At 53.6% G+C, this 21,926-nt stretch overlaps 1 protein-coding gene and 1 pseudogene across 1 annotated transcript in view; one reads left to right on the top strand and one right to left on the bottom strand.

Annotated features, from left to right (window-relative positions):
• Positions 1 to 21,926, top strand: part of KCNH1 (potassium voltage-gated channel subfamily H member 1) — a 337,006-nt gene that overhangs the window by 307,326 nt on the left and 7,754 nt on the right. The gene's annotated exons all lie outside the window — the stretch shown is intronic.
• LOC123785640 (methyltransferase-like 26 pseudogene) lies at positions 927 to 10,968 on the bottom strand (annotated as a pseudogene).

The raw sequence follows: 21,926 nt of genomic DNA, 5'->3' as shown, positions 1-21,926 counted from the left end.
AATAAATGTTAATAATGTTAGTAAGCAGTGTTTAATTAAGCGTGCACGAGCTATGTGTTAGGCACGCTACACGCAGTATTTCTTTTCATCCTTCCGATAAGCCTATAAAGCTCCTAGGCGCTATTATGAGCTCTATTTTACCGATAAAGAAACTGATATTCCAAGATTTAAAAAACTTGCCTGAGATGCCTGAGAATGCTTATTTCCCCACACCCTCAACCACAAAGTGGACTAAACTTCTGGGTTTTTACCTATCTGATAGTTGGGAAAAAATGGTATCTCAGAGTAGTTTAAATTTGCACTTCTCTTATTATGAGTGAGATTTGGCTGTTTTTCATATGCTTAATGGGCGTTTAAATGTCCTTTTCTGTGATCCTTGTCCATTCTAAAAATTGGAAAGTTGGGTTTTTTTTTCTTATCAATTTTTAGAAGCTACTTTTTGTAATAATAGAAATACAAATAAATATATTCCCATTTTTGTCCTTTGTCTTTTAATTTTGCATATGTTGTCTTTTGTCATAGAGAGTGTTTTTTTTTTTAATGTTACCAAATTTATTATTTTAATGTTACAGGTTCTGGATTCCAGATTAGTTAGCAAGGGCTTCCTATGGTCTCTTTAAATATTAGGATAATAATATAACAAAATCATGTTAAATACGGGGGATTGGACATCAGTATCTATTTCTCATTTCTCCTGAAAATCCAAAAAACAGTGAAATGACACTAGAGGAATTTTTTCTTTTTTTTTGGCAGCGAGAAACATTTTATTCCCAGGTGCTAAGCAGCCCTGTGGCCACCAGCCAAGAGCCCGCAGACTGGGCAAGGCCAGTCCTCATGGCCCAGCCCTGGGAAGCAGGGACTGGCAGTCTGGGTTTGTTCCAGAAGGGGCTTTGGTGGAGACGAAAGCATGCAGGAGAAGGAGGGGGTTACTGTTTCTGGAATATCGGGCACTTGTTGACTGGCATGTCCACCATTCTCTCCAGGAGCAGGCCACTGGCTTGGACCACGCGGTCCAGGAAGGCTGTGTCCCACAGCCGCCACTCCGGGGACTGCATCTAAGAGTTAGGTCAGAATCTATATTACTCTGCGGACTGATCTTTCATTGATCTTATGTGGCGCGTAGGTGGTCAGCAGCGCCTTGGGTGTGAGCAGGTGCCCTCCTGCTCTGAAGACCTCTCCGTGCATTTCAGGGGCTGATGCGGGTCATGTTGGTGCCGGAGTAGCAGGTCCTGTGACCGTGGCGGATCCCGCCCCACTTGCTCCCAATCCCAGGTCACGTCCAAGTACAGTGGGGCCTTCACACTGGACAGCCCCTTAGCCTGACTGGTGACTGGGATGCTGTCCAGGCAGCGCTGGTCCATGTGGGCGGCTGCTCCTGGGCGTGGGGGAAGGTCTGCCTGAAGTGGCTGGTGGGCTGGCCAGAGCCCAAGGCCACCTCGTGCCCTCGGATGCCGCACTGGGCCGGGTCCAGGTACTGGCGTAGCACGCGCAGAATGGCCTCCCTGTTCCACTGTGCGGCCGCCCAGAGCTGTCGTCCAACCCAGGGAAATAGGTTTCTTGTTGTTGGGTTTTTGTTTTTTGTGTTTTTTGTGTGTTTTGTTTTGTTTTGTTTTGTTTTGTTTTTAAAGATGGAAACCCACAAGGACAAAAAAAATTGAGGGAAGAGAAAGTAGCAGATAAGTAATTTCAATAAGGTTTTTGCAGATGGAAGGTGGATGGAGGAATGGTAAGCGCTTTAGGAACAGGAAGGACCCTGCAGCCCAGGCATGCAAAGATGAGAAAGGAACTTTTGTTCTGTCTCTTGTAAAACTCAAGGAAAGCTCTGGCCTTGGATGGGTGGGTGGGGACGCTGCAGCTAAAATCGGGGGTGGGGCATTGGTTTAAAGTTCTTATCTGGCGTGCTAAGAGCTCTACCTCACACAGCCTGGTGACCCTAAAGCTAATGTGGGGATCAAAAGAAGGACATAAAATGTTTGTATCCCTGAAATAAAATAGGGTGCTATCAAAGAAATAATCAAAATATAAGCGAGAACTTTTGCATCTTAAAAAACAGGGTAGTAGGAAATTTAAAACATAGTAAGTCTGTAAGATAAAGTCAAGGAAATCTTTCAGAAGGTAAAATAAAAAGAGTAAGAAAAAAGGGGTGGGGTGATAAAATTGAAGCATCAATCCTACATTTTGACTCATAGGAAAGAAAGAAGATGAAACTGTGGGGAAGAAAAACTACCAAAGAAAGAACGTAAGAACACTTTTCAGAGCCAAAGAGCAAAAATTCTCAGGTTGCAGTGTCATAAGTGTCTGGCTCTTTTAGTAAAGAAGACCCACATCAAAGCATAAAATTGGGAAATCTTGGAACATCAGGGGATTAAAAGTATCCTGCAGACTTCCATAGAAATGGGATCGTTTATGTGCAAAAGATTAGTGGTCAGAATGCCTATGTCAATAGTAATGCTGACAGATAGTGGAGTAGTACTTGCAAAATTCTGTTGGAAAACTATTTTATTCCAGAGTTCTGTATCCAAACTGCTAGTGAAGGGTGAAGGTAAAGACACTTTTAAGAATGCAGGGATTCAAATGGCTCTCAGGGAATCTTTTTTTTGGGGGGGCGGGAAGCCACTATAGGATTTGTGCCTATGAAATGAGGAGGAAACTAAGAAAGAGAAAGTACCAACGATAGGACAACAGCGGAGGGAGATCCTGAGCCTGGCAAAGCAGCCAGAACAGCTTGGAGCAAGGGACGGAGGGTTCCAGAAATGGTATCTCTAGGGGAGAAAAAATGGAACGAATTACTTAGAAATATAGAATATATTATTAATGGGCATATTATAGAGGTATCAGAGTGTATGAAATAAATTAGTGAGAGGTTCATGGACAACCAGGCTGATTTTTTTAAAAATTGAGATAATTCGGTAAAAAGTAAAAGGTGTATGTGTGTGTGTGTGTGTGTGTGTGTGTGTGTGTGTTATATTTATATACATATATACAGCATAAGTGACAGACCAAAATTCGAAGTTGAGGCTCTCTGATCACTAGGTTGGTGGCTTGTGATCTTACAGGAGAACAAAGCTCCTGCTACAGAGGACCCGTGTGACCTTAGGAAGCCACTCTCCCTCCTGGGCCCCCGTTTCTTCACCCATAGAATAAATGGGCTACACAAAACACACAAACCATACGTGAAAAGATAGAAATATTTGATCATGTCAAAGCAAAAAATGTTGGTATGATGAAAGAGAGCATAAAAAATGATTTAAAAACGAAACTATGGACTAGGACAGCAGTTAACAAACTGGCCTGACCCAAATTCGGCCCGCAACTTGCTTTTGTAAATAAAGTTTTATTGGAACACATCCACTCCCATTCATTTATGTTGTGTCTGGCTGTGTTTTGCACTACAGAGGTGGAATTGAGTAGTTTTGACAGAGATGGTATCATGGCCTACAACGTAGAAAATATTTATGATTTGTCCCTGTACAGATAAAGTTTGCCAACCCCTGAACTAGGAGAAGATTTTGACAGTGTATGTAAACAGCAACAAATTAAAACCTAAGATATATAGAGTAAGCTGACAAATTAATATAAAAAAGAAAGAGTACACAGGGTTAAGGCGGGAAGAAGGGCACTAAATGGTGATGTTGAAACACAGGCAGAGTGCCTTTGAAGGTTATCGGGGGCTCCTGGGCACAGATAGGTTCCGGACCCCAGCCTGGGACCTCACACGTGAGGCTGACCCTGGACACTCCCGACCTGCCGCAGGGAATGTGGCAGGAATCTGCGAGCCCCGCCAGCAGGCAGTGAAGTGTCTGCTGTCCATGTCAGGGACAGCGGTGCTTCGTTCCCTGCTCAGAGCTTCTGCAAGCCTCTCACTTGTCACTCTCAGTGCCCTTGGGAGAGAGTCTAATTGTTGCAACCATTGCGTATAAAAAGATATGTGCCAAGAACAATACCTTTGGTGGCTTGTTATTTTCCAATTTGCCTTAATTGGCTCACATGTTGGCTGGCTGATTTTCAAGGGGCAGCACGAGGGGGGCGCTTCCTAAGTAGGAGGGGCACCTGGGACCATCAGCTCCCTGCTCCTGTTCTTTCAGCCAATTAAGCTTAATCCTGGGAGCCAACCACTGAGGAGTGACTGAGTGCTTGGCAGCTGGGTGGGAGGGAAGCAAAATAAGCCTGGATCTGTGGGCTTCAAATCTGCTCTATTTATCAGCCAGATAAATTCTGAGCACCCATGTCCACATTACAAAATAAACGATAATAGTGGTAACCCAACCACCAAGTATCCTCATCTGATAAGGTTGACTTTTTTCTTTTATCCAGGAAAAAAAAAAAAAAAGCATGTATAAAATGTCCATTGGTGAAATACTTTTGAAATATCACTGCAAATTGGGGATGGGGCAAGAGGAGCAGAGGGCAGCACATGGGAACTTGTGCGCCCTGCCAGTGCTGGCAGTGAAACTTCCACCACCTCCGGGCAGGCCACCCTGGTTCCTGCTGCCCTCCTTTGATTATGCAGAGTGGCCTCCCTGGATGCCAGGGGACCAGCCTCCCCAGGCCTGAGGGTTTCCATTCCTGCCCCCAAAGACGGCTTATGGACACTTCTGCTGTGCAGAGTGGGGCTGTCTTGGCCATTCTTGTGCTCACAGGACAGAGATATTCATCTGCCAGTCTTGGTCTGAGCCGCTGTGTCCGCACCATGCGCAGGTCCGACCAGACACGGCTCCTTCGGCCTGGGTGGCAGGACTGCCCCTCGCACTGAATGGGTGACCCAGAAGGGCCACATTCGCAGTATGGGGAAGGTGAGACCTTCTGTGCAGGGTGAGGTGGGGCAGAAACTGCATTTACGGATGTTCGGGGGGGGGGGGGGGAGGTGCTGCCTACTGTGCACGTGTTAGAGCTCCTGTAATTCACATGCCCACCCCGGACAGCACGTTGTTCTGTTTATACCAGGTATAAGAATGGCACAAAAAGAGACTCACATTGGGGAGGAGAATTCTGGTCCAAAACACAGAGACGGAGCGTGCAAGCAGAGACCTGGGCCAGAGACGGAAGCTTCCCTTCCTTGGGTCTGTTACATAGGCTGGGAGGTGGGAATGGGAAGAGGAAAAGGGGTCCCATTTTCAAGTAAAGGTGGGGAGTCCCTGTTTTCTTCTCTGAGTGAGAATCAGGGAGGAGGAGGGGCCTGGAGGGGCTGCAGGCCGGATGGCAGGCAGGTGTTACAGCCCCCTGGCTCCAGCATCACGCAAGCCCAAGCTCGGCCCCTCACTCTCTGTGTCCTCTCCTTTGGCCTCAGCTTCCTCCTCTGTGTAATGGGATTACAAGAGTGGCTGCCCCGTAGGGTTGTTGGGACTCACTGAAATAATGTATGCAGGTGTTTAGAGCGGCGTCTGATGGATGGGGAGAGCACAGCGCCTGGGGGCCACTGCCATGTTCACTGTGGGCCCCCTCTGTGCGTGCCACCCCTGCTTGTTCCCTTCCGTGGTTCAGGTACGTGAGTGCTCACACCATCTCTCCTCTGCCCATTCTCTTGCTGTGTCTTATGCACTCTCCCTGTGAGGCTCTTCTGCAAGGCCTGCTTCTCTTTCTGTCCTGCCTTCTGTCCATCTCGTTCTCTTCTGTTCTGTCTGTCCCCCTCAGATGCCCGGTCCCCCAGAACAGAGCAGGCATCCTCAGGTCCACTTCCCCGGCTCCCCCCAGACCCCATGGGCTTTTCTTGCCTCTCGGCCATCTCCCACAGCCTTTGGGGGTCAGAACAGACAGGTGGGACCAGTTTGCCACACTTATTCTCCCCCTGCGTCCTCTCCCCCAGAAAGCCAGGGGCTGCTGCAGCGTTCCTGCTTCAGGTCTGTGGGCCGAGTATTGGCGTGGGATGGAAGGACAGATGTGTGGTCCAGACATTCAGCTTCCAGGTCAGCTCAAACACCAACTACTGAGAAACCCAAGGCCAGATTCTGCAGCCTGACCAATCAGCCTTCCTTTGTTGTCCTGGACTCAGGACCGACTCCTGCCATCTGTGTGCCGAGGGAAGGAGAGAAGTACAGTCTGGAAGCTGTCTCTCTGGGTGCCACGCGCTCCGATGCTATCATGGGAAAGAATTACAGAGTAGAGGAGGCGGAGCTGGTGCGGCCACTTGATATGCACCACAAACCCACCCCCGAAGGCTGCCTCCGCGGCTTCCTGGCAAGAAAGATGTCACTGTCCCAGATGGCGCAGAGGTGGTTGACTCTGCCTGGCCCGGGGTCAGGGGGAGGCTGATGGGGACAAGAAGAGGGCCCTTGGCCTTTGGCAGATGGCGCGGCCAGGTCCCCGAGCCCAGCAGAGATCATGGGCCAGAAGGAGGGCACAGTCCCTGCCACGGGAGGAGGGGTGAGTGTGCCCCCTGCTTCGTCAGGCTGGGATGTGGTGTGACCTCGCAGCTGGGGAGGCAGCTTCTTGCCCTTGCTTGCTAGGAGTGAGGAGCCATCTGGGACTGAGAAAACAAATCCCATGTCTGCACTTGGTCAAAGGGGTTGCCACAGAGGCAGTGAACACTCTGGAGGGCTGAATTGACCTCTCCGCCCCCAGGCTTGGAGCCTGGTCCCCGTCCACGAGGCAGCACTGGGTCCGGGCAATTGACATTGGTCATACCTTCCCCTTATCTCATTCATCCCTGGGGGCATTCAGTGCTGATCCCAGGATAAGCTCAGAGCTTGGTGCTCGAAGCAGGTGGCCTGCCCGTTTCTACTGTCCCGTCTGCCAGGAAGGGCCTCTTGGCCCACAGGTGCTCAGCTCTCTCCAGAGCCCCGGAGACCTTGGGGCAGCTTCCTGAGCAGAGGACCTTGAACCTGTCCCCTTCCCAAGGCCGCTTTGCTCTGGCATCTGCAGGGATCCCGGTCCCAGTAGCATTGCTGGAGGATCAGCCGACTTGGGCTCTGGTCCGCGGTTCTGTAGACTGACTGAGTAACGTTCAGCTCTGAGCCTCAGTCCTTCATCTTTGAAAGAGGGTGATAACAGTTCCAACTTCATGGGCTTGTGGTTGAGAGTGAAGAGAAGGCATGTAAACGCTTAGCATCGGACCTGACTCAGTAGAGGGCTGTGAGTCACACGGGCCGCAGCTGGGCGGCGGGTGAGTCATCCACAGACGGGGTATTTCTAAGACAGACTTGGGTGAAAACCGGCCTCCTCCTCCCCTGCACAGGCCTCGTTCCTACTGGTTTCTGGAAGCTTTAGGAACAACAGGTCCTCTGAATGATAGGAATAGACCGAGCAGAGAGGAAGAAGGAAGGGGACCCCCAGTCCTTATAGCCAAGAGAATCAAGAGAAAGTCAAGACCTTGACTGGAGCTCTCACAGGCCCCAGAGAGAGAAGCTAAGGTGCTAGGGACACCGGCAAAGGTGACATTAGCCGGGAGCCTCGCCCAGCCCCCGCAGGCGTCCTGTGGCGAGTAAAACAGGGCTGTGCACACCAGGTGGGGGGGTGTCCTCTCCTTCTCATGTACTGCTACGTTTCCACTTAAACTTTTTCCCCTTTTCTCCACCCCGTTCTCTGGCTGCAGTGAGGACCCAGTCAGGAAAACAGAAATTGAAGCCACACTAATTTCTAAGAGCTTTAAATTGGGGAATTGGAGTCGGAAGGCTGAAAGACGGAAAAGCAGATGTTGAGGATGCCCAGAGATTAAGAACTAGAAGCAGCAGTGACGCTCCCATGGGGCCAGGGGAGGGCCCCACTTTCTGGGAAGTGTGCTCGGGATGCCACTAGTGTTCAGACCGCCAAGAGCGGCGCCGCGTGGCTGGTACCGGACATCGGAGGAGACACCCTGGGGCTTGTCCCCAGCTCTGGGACAGGGCCTGGCTTGGGGGTGCCCAGATGGTGAGGAGTGCTGTGGAGCTGTGCTCCGTCCGGCTGCTGCGTGCACAGCGGGGCTGCGGCTGGTCCCCAGGGGAGCGTGGCAAAGCTTGCTCAGGGAGCGCCGAGAGGAAAGAAGCTGCTAAAAGGCGGGCCTGAAGCTGACCGTTGCTGCCGGCACTGTAACTGCAGAAGCTAAAAGCAGGGAGGAAGGTTCTTCTGTCCTCCCCCTGCCATTCAATCCTGCCAGGGCCGGCCATGGGCAGAGCCTAACTAGAGGCCTGCTGCCCAGCGAGTCTGGGAAACGTGGGTGGCCGGCTCTCAGCTCCAGTGTCTCCAAGCAGAGCACAGAGGGTGGACTGATCGGCGGCACACAAATAACCACGCGTGCGCACACACACACACACGCACACACATGCGCGCGCGCGCGCGCACACACACACACACACACACCCTGGGGTGCACTGTCTCATTTTAGCTTCGTGCCGTTCCTCTAGAGATTCTAGTAAAGGCTGTTATTCCCAAGTTATAAAGACAAAACCAAAGACCGAGAAGTTCATGGATTTGCTCAAGTCAGACAGTCAATCACCGAACACTCATGGGATGCCTGCCGCGCGCCAGGCGGTGCTGTAGCTGGGCCCCGGCAGGGAGGCAGACAGCCTGTCTTGGCAATGACGTGGGTCTTGTAGCTGGGGGAGTGGGGAGACCATCAAAGCACACTTGGAGACAGGTAAACACAGTAATAATCTCAGGTATGGAACACAAGTACTGAACAGTGTGAGCCCCTCAGGCAGTACGGGGGGTGGGGGGAGACGGGTTAGGAAAGGCCCAGGCCCCGGGGGGACAGGAACGGCAGCCGCTGAGTAGCGAGCACCCGCGTGCATGGCCAGTGGCCATTCCGAGTCACCCTCACATCTGCGAACTGGGAGCCGTGCTCCCCTGGGTGGAAAAGGTCTTCGACAAGGCACAGGTGAAGAGCGGGGAGGCTGCAGGCACCTCCGAGCAGCCGCCACCGTGGGAAGGCCAGGCAAGGGGAGGGCAGGGCCCGAGCCGTCGGTGGCGCTGGGACCAGGACTCGGCCTGTCCTGGGGGAGGAGTGGTGGCCCCGCCCGTGGCTGAGGAAGGGGCCTTGGCAGCCAGTCCAGCCTCAGGAAGGCAGAAAGCCCGGCTGCTCAGGACTGGGAGAGTACGACAGAGGGGCCCCCAGCTGCTCAGGACTGGGAGAGTACGACAGAGGGGCCCCCAGCCCCCCGCCCACACCAGGAGGGGCCCCCAGCCCCCCGCCCATCCTTCCTCATCCCTTGGGTCCTTCTTCAAAATGCAGCAGTTTCAGGTCAGCTCAGGCCAGGGAAGTCATTGGACCGTCAGTTCCCAAGGGGAAGGCTCTTTCTGCTTTCTTTACACGTGGGTCTCCCACCTCATATACCTTGCACCTCCGTCTGTGGTCAGCAGGCACTGCGTGAAGACTCTTGAGGGGCTGATCGGAGCTGCTTCCTGGTGGAATGAGGTTCTGGCAGAGCCTGAGGCTTAGGGCCACAGTGGGGAATTCGGGGCCGGTCTTGGGAAAGAAGGACTGATCATGGAGAACCTCTGTCTGCTCTCCTGACTGGGGGGTGGGGGAGGGCTGCCCAACTCCAGGGCTGATTCACTGGGTCTGTCTGGTGTCAGAGGAATGGGCCCCTTTCCAGCTCTGGGATCTAGGGTGCCTATGAGGCAGCCCCCTAGCTGAGTTCCTCCCCAGCGGGGAGACAGGCTGCGGCTCCGCAGGCAGAGGGCTCAGACAGGGCAGATATACATACCTGGGGCCCAGGCAGCTGAGATGTTTTTGTCTTCAGATCCACTGCCTCAAGGCCTCTGCTCCAGATGGGGCTCGGGACCAGGAACGGGGGACAGCAATGGCTGGTGCCCAGGAGGGGAACACAGAGCAAGAGGGGGCTGGTGAAGCTGGTGAAGGGCTATGTGTGTGCAGCTGGTCCCCTGGCACAGAGCGGGGGCATCTTGCCTCCTGAGTGTGGGCATGGGCCTTTCCTCTAAACCCAAGTGTGAATTATGTGCCTATGTGGCCATCTTGATGACGCATAGAAAGTTCCCCAGGTGATTCTGTCCCTCTCCCTGGCAGACAAGCACAGCTGGGGAAGAGGGGAGGCAGGTGGCTCCAGGCTTCTTCCCATAAAGAAGGAGCCCTGAGTCACACAGCTGGGCCGTGAGTTTCGGGGTGGAGCTTGTAATGAGAAGTGGGAAGAGGCTTAAAGTTCTCTCGTCTCTAAGAGGTGCCATTTAGGGTTGGTCTCCCTGAAATTTCTTCTTTAACGATTTCTCCTGAGGTCGGGCCGCCTGTGCCCCTTCATCAGACAACCAAGGGGACCAGAGGGACCAGTGGGGCCCCCTGGGCATGAAGGCATGGACGTGCAGTCTACTGAAACAGCCTCTAGAAGGGCAAAGGGCAGCTTCATGGTTTGCAGATGGTTCCATCGGCTTCCCCGGGTGGGAGACAGCCTGGGGCCAAAGCCCTGTGGGAACTGGCAGTGTGCGTTGCCTGGAGATGCTTCTCGGGAACCTGGCACGGGCGGGGCCCCAGGTTGGGGCTTGGGATCCATTTCTCATCTCCCGTGAGCCGGTGTGCACGTCCAGAAGCAGGCTGCGCTGCGGTTCCTGTGGCCGCTCCTCTGCTTCTGGGCCACCCCTTCCGTATCTGTGCTGAGCTACGATCACGGCCTTCTCGGTTGACCCCTCCGTCTACACCCATCAGTCCTCCAGCCTTGCTGCCCTCCGTGCTTTGTGTGGCTGGAAAGGCCCTTCTGGCAGAGCTCTGGTGCGGCCTCTCCCGCGGGAGACTCCTTGGGGATAACCTCGGGTCGCCGGCGTGTGCCGCGGTCTGCCTGGTCCCAGCGCCACCCGAGAGCCGAAGCCAGCATGGTGGGTCCCGGCTTCCAGAGGAGGACAGCAAGGCTCAGAGAGGCAGGGCGCCCGGCTCAGCGCTCCGCTGGCTGTGGCCAGGGTGCGACTCACATGCGGCTGGCGGGCACTAGGTACCGTGCTGAAAGGGGATTCTGTGATGAAGTGGCCTTCTCTGCTCCTGGTGGTGTTTGCAGAGAAGGCTGCTTGAGCCCGCAGGTGAAAGGGGGCGCCTCTGGTCACCTTCTGGCCCATATGTTACCGTGCAGCCCAGGGCTGCTCGCAGTTATGCACCCCTCCTGCATGCAGCCCGGAGTCTCAGTTGTCAATGTGGGGTCAGGCACCACTCTGGCCCTGGGGTACAATCCCCGTGCTTTAGCAAGGACAGGGAGACCCCTGCCATGGTCCAAGAAGGCAGGGAAGCTACTGGGTCAGAGGCCCCTCTCTGAAGTAGCATGGCATGGGCAGAGAATGGAAGAGACCCCCGCACTCTCTTATGCTCCCCATATTCCATAGTGGAGGAGACTAACGCTCCAAAAGGAAAAGCTCAGGGAGCCAGTAGCCTTCTCCCTTCTCACTAAAAGAGCTTCAAACTGAGGGCTTCAGAGGGGAGGGGGGTGGGGGAATGGGATAGGCTGGTGATGGGTAGTAAGGAGGGCACGTATTGCATGGTGCACTGGGTGTTATACGCAACTAATGAATCATGGAACTTTACATCAAAAATAAATAAATAAAAGAGCCCTTCACCGTCCAGGAGCCCTTCTCCAGACCCCCAGGCACTCTTGATTCCCCATGGCCCTGTCCCCGGGTTCACAGCACCCCAGCAGGGACAGGAGCGAGCAGGAGCAGCTCTCCAGAGGAGCCCACACGCCTGGTTCGGAGCTGCTGGGCTGGCAGCTCACTAGGAGGCGCAGGTCCCTAGGTGCCCATCAGCCAGCTCCGGCCCACGCTCTGAGATTCTGCCAGAGCGCCTCTCACCTCCGCCCACCCCGGTGTGAGAGACTTCCCTGCACAGACAACGCTGATCCTGAGTCTGCAGTGTAGGTGTGACCTTCTCAAGGAGTGCGGAACCCTGAGCTTTGTTGGCGGCTGGGCGGCTGCACCCAGGGAAGCATTGAGCTAACCCGAACTCCTGCGTGAAAGCTTCGGGCGTCAGTGTCCTAGAACAGGGATTTTATCAGCACATCAGAAAATGATGTATCAGGACAGTCAAACCCTAGAGTAATCAGACAGTGACATTGTTACAACCATTATTTTTCAAAACTAGACGATTTCATGAATCAAAGAGTTATTTGCTCTAGACCTTTGTGCGTGGGATGGGACAGTCTGCGGGCTGCAGCGGCGGGTGTCCCAGCAACCCTAACCACATGCCACCGACGAGGGGCCACAGACCAGGAAAGACAACAGGGACGTTAGAGCCAACTGTCTAGGAATGTGCAGTTGTCAGGATTCATAGTTGTTTGTCCATTTTGGTAGAAGACACCTATTTCTTTCTTTTTTTTTTTTTTTGAATGCATCTTTTTTTATTAGTATCAGAGGTAGAATTTAGTGATTCATCAGTTGCATACAGCACCCAGAGCTCATTACATCACGTGCCCTCCTTCATGCCCCTCACTCAGTTATCCCATCCCCCGACCCCCCTCCCCTCCAGCAACCCTGTTTGTTTCCTATGATTAAGAGTCTCTTATGGTTTACCCCCTCTCTGTTTTTATCTTATTTTATTTTTTCTTCCCTTCCCCTATGTTCATCTGTTTTGTTTCTTAAATTCCACATATGAGTGAAATCATATGGTATTTGTCTTTCTCTGACTGATTTGTTTCACTTAGCGTAATCTCCTCTAGTTCCATCCATGTCATTGCACATGGCAAGATTTGATTCTTTTTGATGCTTGAGTAATATTCTTGTGTGTGTGTGTGTGTGTGTGCGTGCCACATCTTCTTTATTCATTCATCTGCCGATGGACATCTGGGCTCTTTTCGTATTTTGGCTATTGTGGACATTGTTGCTATAAATATTGGGGTGCATGAGAAAGCACCTATTTCTAAGACTGGGAGAACATTTATGCACATAAATGCTTTGTACCAGATTCTTCAGGAAAAAAGAGAATGCAATCAACCAGGAGACGTTGGGGATGGATGAATCTTTCTTTAATTATTGTCCTTCTGGATGGTAAGACATAGGCAGTGCAGAGACACGAATCCAGAGGACATCAGGTGCAGACTTACCTGGGGGAATGACTTCTGTGTTCATCTCGGAGGGTTGTGAGGGTCACTAATGTGGACAAAGCACTTAGCCCAATATCCGGTCCTTCGCTGAATGGCTAGTGGGCATTAGCTGCTGTTGGGGTTGAAGGCTCAGATGAGGAAGTGAGGAGAAGCACTGGGGAGGGATTCAGATTAGGATGGTGGTAGTGAAATGTTGACCCTCCAGTGCCTGCCCTGAGCTGTCCCTCCCCTGATGGGCTCCCCCCGGCTGCACGCTCCAGGGCAGACCCTTTCCCCTATTTTCCATTTCCCTTTGCCTCGGGCCAGAAGGCAAAGGGAATATTCACTGTATGCCCAGGGTGGAGAGAAACATGGTCTCAACTCTCCAGAGACAATGTGAGTAGGATTGTGTGGGATAATCAGGCTGAAGGGGGCATGGGGAACAAACCAGACACTCAGAGAAGTGTTTGGTGGGTTTCATGTCTGCAAATACCAGGTCACCTTCCACTTTCTTACTGAGCCCGCATAGTGTTAACACAATTTCGCAAATCACAGTGTCCCCAGACAGAGGGAGGCATTATGGAGGACGTGTTTGAGGCTGAACGCTGGTTCGCCTGTCTTGGCCCCTTGGTATCTCTGTTGAGAGAGGAAGGAGGTCACCAGCTCTGCATCTTGGCCCCTTTTCCTCCTGGCCCGCTGGCGACGTGGCTCACGCTGAGGAGGGCTGCTTGGGAAGAGAAGCTGCTCGGGCCAGGAAGAGCTTGGGGATTGAGGGGTCTACAAGACATTGATGTAGCCGTGCTCAGCATGGGAAGTTTCAGGTTTAGGGCTCAGCTAGTGAGAAAAGCAGGATTGTTCACAAGCATGGAGGGCGGGAGGGGCTTCTCACAAACGTCATTCACTGCATCAGCAGAGCAAGGCTGGAAGCAGGAGTAGATGAGACATCTTGGGCTTTAGAAAGCTCCAGGACCATCCTCTGTGTCCGTGGCAGCACACAGCAGGGGGGGGGGGCATTTGCACTGGGTCTGGCCGGCACCTCTGTGAGCTCTCAGCTGCACAGTGTGCGCTGAAGCAGGAGGGCGCTGGGAGGACAGCCGGCGGGAGCACAGAGAACAAAGGGCTGCGCTTTGGGAAGGGCCACATGCAGGATGGGAAGAAGCAGCGGCAGGAAAGGAAACCGAGGCCTAGATGCCAAGGGCCACCATAGCAAATTACTATAAACTGGGTTGGAAGAGGGGCTTAAAACAAAAGCAATGTCTTCTTCCAGAAGCCTGAGAAAAAGTGTCAGTTCCTGCTGGAAGCTTCTCTCCTAGCTTCTGGGTGCCGTCAGCAATCCCTGGCATCTCCTGGCATGTAGCTGCATCGCTCCAGTATTTACCTCTATGTTCACATGGCCTTTGGCTCTGTGCTTCGTGCCTTCTCTTTTCTATCTCTTACAGAGACACTCACCATTGCATTTAAGGCCCGCCCTTAGGTGGTATGATCTCATCTCAGGATCCTTACCTGATTACATGGGCAAAGACCCTTACTCCAAGTAAGGTCACATTCTGAGGTTCCGGGTGGACATATTTGTGGTGACCATAATTCGTTCCACTACACTAGGGAGCACAAAGCGAGGAGAAGAGGGATAGAGACGGCCCTAGTGAAATGCCAGAGGCCAGCAGCCCCCATGCAATGGCATCATCTCTTCCCCGAACAGCAGCCAAGGAATGCATCTCTTTTACCGGGCAGTATTGAGAAGGAAGGCTCCTCGGCCCTCTTGGCCTCGTATCATCCTCAAGACAGAAGAACGGGTGCGTCTGTAGGAGTCTTTCATGCCCTAGGTTAGTTTGTCCAAAGAAGACCTTGCTGACCCACCTGCCCTGGGTGCAGGGGCCAAGAAGGAATGAGATGATGCTAGTCTTGCTCGGGCAAGGTGGTTCTTGCTTAATGCCAGAAGGAAGTGCAGGAAGTGCTCTGAGACGCACCGGACCAGGCCACCTGGAGCAGAGCATCTCCACTCTCTAGATGCTTCCTGGAGAAGGTCCCCTGGGGCTTCTGTGCATTCCTGCTCCTCCCTCCCAGTGCTGTGCCTCGAGGTCACTCATGACTAGGAGGGTAACTGGTACCCCAGCACCTCCAGGGAGGCACGACTTCCCCCATAACCCAAACACCCAGCCCCTGCTGCTCGTCCTGACCACTCGAAGTCTGGATTTCACCTTAAGTTATTCCTCCATCCCAATCAATTGAAGGGTTGCCCAGCCTCAGGTACCTGGGGAGTCGCCCCCCCACCTTGACTGCTCCGAGAGCCTCAGCTTCTTGGCCAGATCTCTCTGCTTCATAGAACTGCCCTTGAATTCTTTAGTGGAGAGGGAGGGTTGGGGAGGGATAGAGGTTATCAAGAAACACTGAGAAAAAACTGTCCTTTTCCCTAAACTCCAAGGCATTTTCCCTGAGCAGAATGGCTCAGAACTCGAGCCTGCGCGGACTCAGGCGCCGGCTTTGGGTCTCACCTCCACCATTCGCGTGCCCTTAGAGAGTCGCTTATCGCTCTCTAGGCTCCGTTTTGTCGTTTGGAAGATGAGGATAGCAATGGTACCCCACTACTGGGGCAGCACCCGTCAGACATGGGACAGCAGTGCCCGGCACAGGACGTTCTCCGTCAGTGTGAGCACCGGCCGCCGGGCTGCTCGCACAGACACAAACTTCTCCCTTGGTGGCATTTCTGCCTTGTGTCCTTGTCTGCACTGTTCCTGTCTGGATACTTCCGCCCAAATTCTTCACCTTTTATACCTGACTACTTCCAGCTCCTCCTTCCAGAATCATCTCAAGGGTCACCCCCACAGGGAATGATCCAGAATACACTTCTTCAGCAACTATGTGATGCCCAACACTCTTTTGCAGGGTTTACTGAGACGGTCCAACCTACCGCTCACACGAGCCCCGTGACTCAGTCACGTGGTCTGCTTGTGCAGGTGGGGAAGCCGAGGCACAGGGAGCACGATCCCCAGGCTGGCTGATTTCCAGAGCTGGTGCTTGTGCGGCCTGTCACTCTGTGCCCGCCACCCCAGCCCCCTGCACCTGCTGTCGAGGCTGTGCTCGCCCGGCCTGTCTGTCTCCCCGCAAGCCGGTGTCCCCGGCAGGGAGGAGGGCGGGCAGAGCTGCGCTCCGTCCGCTCTAGCCGCAGGGGCGGGCCGTGCACCGTCTGAGCTCCGTGACTGGTGTCTGACCTGCACTGGCCTCTGTCGGTCCTTCTGGAAGCCCTGACCCTTCCTGGGCAGTCCACATGTTCATGCTGCTGGGGAGAGAAAAAAGCAGCACTTATAATGAGCCCTTCGGAGGGGGTCAAGAACTGGCCTTTTCCAAAAGCAACACCCAGCCCACTGCCTTATCAAATCAGTCCATCTCCACTTTGTTTTTCCACGTTTTCAGTTTCATAAATGGTCCTGTTTATTAATCTTCATGTTTTATGCTCTGTCGTAAAACCAGGCAGGGCTGCTGGTGGAGGGGGCTGGTAGGAGAGGAAGCTATGAGGAGCAGGACACGTCACCAGGGCCTGTAGGGACAGGAGGCTGGGGACCTGCCCCCCCCCCCCGCCCCCGTTGCTGCTCTGTCCCTCCAAGTGGCTTGGGTCTGTGCCAGCACGGGCCCAGCTCCGGGAGAAGAGGCCTGGCTCCCCCTGTCATGGAGCGGCCATGTGTGTGTACCCTGCCGAGTGCCCTTCATGCCGTAAGCGTTCCATAAATGTTTGCTTGGCTTGGCGTCCTCCGTTCCAGACCACAGAGCTCTTTTTGTCAGATCAAAGGGAGAAGGAGCCAAAGTGATGGCAGGGCCTATCAGGCCTCTTTCAGTCCTCTTCCAGGGGCCAGAGGTTCACTGGGTCTCACTGAGGTCACCCCCCCACACCCGTTCATCCCCATAAACCCCTTGCCCCCAGCCCACCCCACTCAATCCCAGGCAGCACACGGGAGGGCCAAGCCTGGCTGCAAGTGTGGTTCCGACAGAGGGGTGCACAGGGGGCTGGGGTGGTATGTGCCCACACCTCTGCGTGAGCATGCGTGTACAAACGGAAGACAGCAGAGGGCTGGGACCTCACTAGTCATCAGTCCAGGGGCTCTGAGACCCCAGCAGCAGATCTGGTCAGGCTGCCGGCGTCAGAATCACCTGGGAGCTTGTCGCCAATGCGTTTCTGACCCTGCCGCAGGAAGTTCTTGCAGTAGAAGGAGCCTCTCCCAGACGTTTGAATCACAGCCAGATTTGCGAACTGCTGATCTGGTCCAGCCAAGGAAGGACATGACTTACCCACGGCCACACAGCAGCTGGTCAGTGACAGGGCTGGGACCACTCCAAGCCTGTGTTCTTCGTCCTGCTTCTCCATGTTTGGGATCGGGGGCATGTGTCTGAATCTAATAGAAACCAAAATAAATTCCTTTTGGTTTATGTATGGTTTTCTATGATTCATGCTCAGTCTCTGTTCATTTAAACCACTGAGAGTTGACATTATGTATATATTTTTGCTTCCAACCTGAGCTCTTGCAAGCAACTGGGCTCCCACTCGGCTGCCCTCCCCTCACCCTCTGTGCTGTCCGGACTCCAGGTGGACCCTTCCCTTCCCAGTCTTGTCTTTCCCAGACTTGTGCAGCTGGGACCCTCTTGTTCAGCGACGCCGAGGGGACTCCTGCCCCCCTTGGTCTGGGTCTGGGGCTTGGAAAGGGCTCAGGCTTGAGAGAGGCGGGGCTCTCCGTGAATGGAACCCACAAGAGCATCAAACGTCCTGACTCACCTCAGCCTCCGGCGGGGGGCGGGGGGGGGGGTTGCTTTTTCAAACACACTGGAAGTAGCGGCGCAGAAAGCCCCGTAGCTTGACGAGCCTGGCGTCAGTTCGGTTCAGCTCAACAGCATCTATCAGAGGCCTCCCGGGCTCAAGGCTGTTGCTCGGCGCGCGCCCAGAGGGATGCAGACACGGATGCGTGGGGCGCAGTGGCCATCCTGCCCTGGGGCCTCCTCCGTCTCCCCAGGCTCCCGTCAGTCATGAGCCGCTCGCATTCTGCGGGGGCCTCCTGTGCCCCCCACGTCAGGCAAGGGAAAATATATGCCCCTGGGGCCCGCAGGACTCTGGCTGGCCAGGAGCGAGCCAGACCGATCCCGTCATTGGTGACTGGACCCAGGCCAGCTTGTCACCAGGTTGTGGCCTTTCTGGCGGGTGATGAGAGTCCCTGGTCACAATGTCTCCAGACTGACCCCTGGTGCTGCGGCCCCGGCTACCCGTCGCCAGTGGAATGATGGCAAGACGAGAGAGCACCAGCCCGCCCCCGAAGTTCTGTTTGTACCTTTAGCTGTGTGGCCTTCCTCTAGCACAAGCCTATTTTATAATAAAGTGTTGAACATCTCATGTAATTCATCGAGCACCGTACTGAAAGGGAAAAACAGCGTGGTTGTGTGGATAACGGTCCTACGTGGGTCAGTTGCCACCCTGGCCGACTGGGAGCTGGGGCTCACTGCCTCTGCCTGGCATCACGAGAGAGCATCGTCCTGCCCCCAGCAAATGCATAATTCAAATTCCTAGTGAACGGGTATCCCTTGAGCACCATGGTTAAGGTAGGAATATCGTAAATCGGGGCCCATGCGCTCACTACTCTTCCGGAGCGTGTCTGTTATGCATGCAGAAGTCCACTTGTAGTCTCTCCTGCTCTCCGTTAGACCGTGAACATCCGAAACACAGGTGTGTGTGTATGTGTGTTCGGGGGTGGCACACGCAGCATTTCTTTCACCCCAGCACAGGCTCACAAATAGGGAAACGGCCATAATTATTCATTGACATATTCAGTGATTCACTGACCATTGATTAAGCACTATATATATCAAACATGATACCGAAGATGAGAAAAAGAACCCAACCTGAGTAAAGTATTGTGCCTGCCTTCAGAGAGTTTCCCTCTAAGGAAAAGACGAATAAGCAAAATGCTGCTTTTCAGGATGGTTGCAGTGATCTGTGATGGGGCTCTGTGCTCCCAGCAGCAAGGGTCTTTGACCCCCGGGGGTGGGGAGAGTCAGGGAAGCTTGTTAGAGGACATGACTCCGCAGCTGAATCCTGAAAGTCACATAGGAGTCAGGGTGAAGGGATGGGCCGGGAGCTGAGATGGCATGGAGCTTCAAGTACGGGAACGGGGCTTTTCAGGACCAGAAATTGCTCAGAGAGGATGGAGCATACCAGAGCCTGAGGGGCGGGAGGCAGGAGAGTTGATCATGCAGCTTTGTCCGTCCACTAGGGGGCGATGGAAACCCAGAATCCTGCCCTCTGCAGCTCCACAGTGGGGTTAGAGATAGGAGGCACTGTGTGACTGGAATATGGCACAGGAAATGGCCCTCCTATCCATCAGAGCAGTGCACATCCCCCCACATGGATAATTTCGGTGTTTTCCAGAGGGGTTTCTAGGAATCACGACCCTTTCAAAAGAGGGGGTCTAAGGGAAAGGATTTAAGAAATGCTACATGCAATATTCTCCTCTTAGACATTCATAAAAGAAGACACATTAACATGGTAAGGCTCTGAGAAGTCCTGCAGTAAAGAAACTAATTTAACATGGTAGTGCGGCTCAAATTTATCTTGAAATTTCTTCCCTCTCAAGATCCTTGTTAAAACCTCATGGAACACTTTGGAAAAGCTGGATAGACTTGTTCCTCAGGCTTCCATTCAGTACCAGGTCAGAGCAGACAGCACCCTGGGTTTGGGGCTTGCGGGTCTTGCCTCTCCTTCCTAGAGTGCCGTTGGAACCCTGGATCATCTCCGAGCACACGGAGAGCTGCTGTGCCTGGCGCTGGCAGCACAGACCTCATTATCGTGGGTTATGTGGCCACCCCTGCCCACTCAGATATGAAATACTTGGCCAAATGTGTGGTTGTGGTTGCCTCGGAGACAACCTAGAACCAAGAACAATGTCTCCAAAAACGCAGGTGAAGTTAGTAAACGGAACCTCAGACCCCAGGTCAGCACAGCTGTCAGACCACGTCATCATTACTCATTGATTCTCAAAGGAGGGCTCGGGCATCTTTGCAGGGCGGGAAGCTCTTTCCTGGTTCATCTGCCCATCGGGAGTTCAGGTGGGGCTGCCTCCAGCACACAGGATGGCTGACGGCAGCACTAGGATGACACTTTGGGATAAGCCAAGAGGCTTCAGAAGAAACAGCACAGGGCCAGACATCCCTGTCTCCTCCTATGGAGAGCCCCAGCCCGGACGTGCTGAACTGCCCCATTGACACAGCTGCGACATCTGAACACGTTGCCTGGGTCAGGCTGGGCCTCCAGCCCTAGTCCAGGATCCACGGGGCCGTTGGTTGAAGAGCAGAGGCTGTCCTGCCCCTCACACGCGTCCACTATGAATGCATATTAACAGCCTCTGTAAGTCTGCTGGTACACGTCACTGTACAACCTCTCGGGATAAGTTTTGTGCTGCTTCCTCAGTGTCTAAAGGAGTACTTCCTTTTCTTTCGTCTTAGAACATGTCGAGTCTCAAGAGCTGCCCTACCCTCTGATGTTGAGAGAGTCGCTAAGAGGACCGTGTGTGTTCCAAGCCGGTCTCTTCCTTTAGATCATCAATTATGACATCTGTGGCTCCTCTTTCTGGGCAGAAGACATTCTCCCACCGATTCATTAGCTCGCGTATTCATTTAGTTCACAAATACTTATTGAGGGCCCTCCAGGTACCTAGCACTTTCTAACTGCTAGAAATAGTGGACAGAGCAGACAATCTTGCTTTCTTAGGGTAGATAATAATTTTTTTTAAGCTGAAGATACAACATGATATGTAAAATACCTTTCTAGGCCCTCAGGGAGCTTTCCGAGATGCAGATGTAAATAACTGGGACCTCATTTGGGAATGGTTGCTTACAAGGAACAGAACCCCACTCTAACTCAAATAAAAACAGGACGGTACTGTTGAGAATCCAATGTCCTACAGAACAAAGGGCAGGAACCGAGTAATCAGCTCAAGCCACCAACTCTTGGGTGCATGTACCTTCTCATCCACTCTCTTTCCTCTTTCTCGTTCCCTGCTCTGTCCCACCTTCCTTCCTCCCTCCCTTCTTCCCTCCTCCCCTCTCTACGAAGGGGTGTGGCTGGGGGAGGAAACAGACGGCAGCTTTACTACGAGTGGACACAGGATAGAGAGGAATTAGGGCAGAGGAGAGGTGTGAGCACAGAAAAGGCTGTTGGTATTGTGAGGCCGGAGGTAACGTAGAGCTCCACGGAATCAGGGAAGGCTTTCTGGAGGAGGTGCTATTTGAGCTGCGTCTTCGTGTCAGGGCTAGGACTTGGATGCCCAGTGGAGAGCAGGGGCCATTCCCAGAGCAGAGCCCCTGGAGCAGAGGGAGGAAGGGAGGCGGAAGTCTGCTAACTCGGAGCCCTGGGGGAGGGGCAGAGAGGGTCCTGCTCCTTCTACTTATCCCTTCTCCCTGTGATGCCTTTAGTCGGGTTTCTCTTCAAGGTGTGCGGGATTCTCCTGAGTCCCACAGCTCGGATCTGCAGCCTGGGCTACAGGAGTAGACGGGGTGTAGCAGAAGGGGACCAACAAGGGAGGCAGGTTATTAAATCACTGCTGGGAGGGGCAGGGCTGGGAGAAATGCTGCCCAGTGCAGGCCGGAAAGTCATGCCCTGGGGCCCAGGTGGTGTGGCATGAAGGTTTAACCAGGTGGCAAGAGGAGTGGCATCCCCATCTGGTAATGACCCAGGCATCCAGTCATCCAGCTTCAAGGGCTCTGAGGGAGAAGGCAGATGACAGGTGTGAGCCTTGGAGCTGCCAACGATTTGCTGATTGCATCGGGCGGCTCCACGTGCGCCGGCTTCCTCTGCATGTCTTACTGTCGGACGACCATCTTGGCGGTCATCTGTGGGCGCCTACTGAGTAGTGCCATCGGAGAACTCGGGGCAGGGGAGCTTCCTGGAGGAGGGGGTGAGTTATGCACCTGGATATGCACCAGGGTAGCTGAATGTCAGGGTAGCTGACGCCTCGAAAGGGTGAGGGAGCATCTACC

Source organism: Ursus americanus, chromosome 2 (assembly GCF_024610735.1).
Source record: "Ursus americanus isolate L20-20 chromosome 2, mUrsAme1.1.p, whole genome shotgun sequence".
Taxonomy (NCBI): Eukaryota; Metazoa; Chordata; class Mammalia; order Carnivora; family Ursidae; genus Ursus; species Ursus americanus.
The sequence above is the reverse complement of the archived record's forward strand: the minus strand, read 5'-3'. Positions and strand labels throughout refer to the sequence as shown.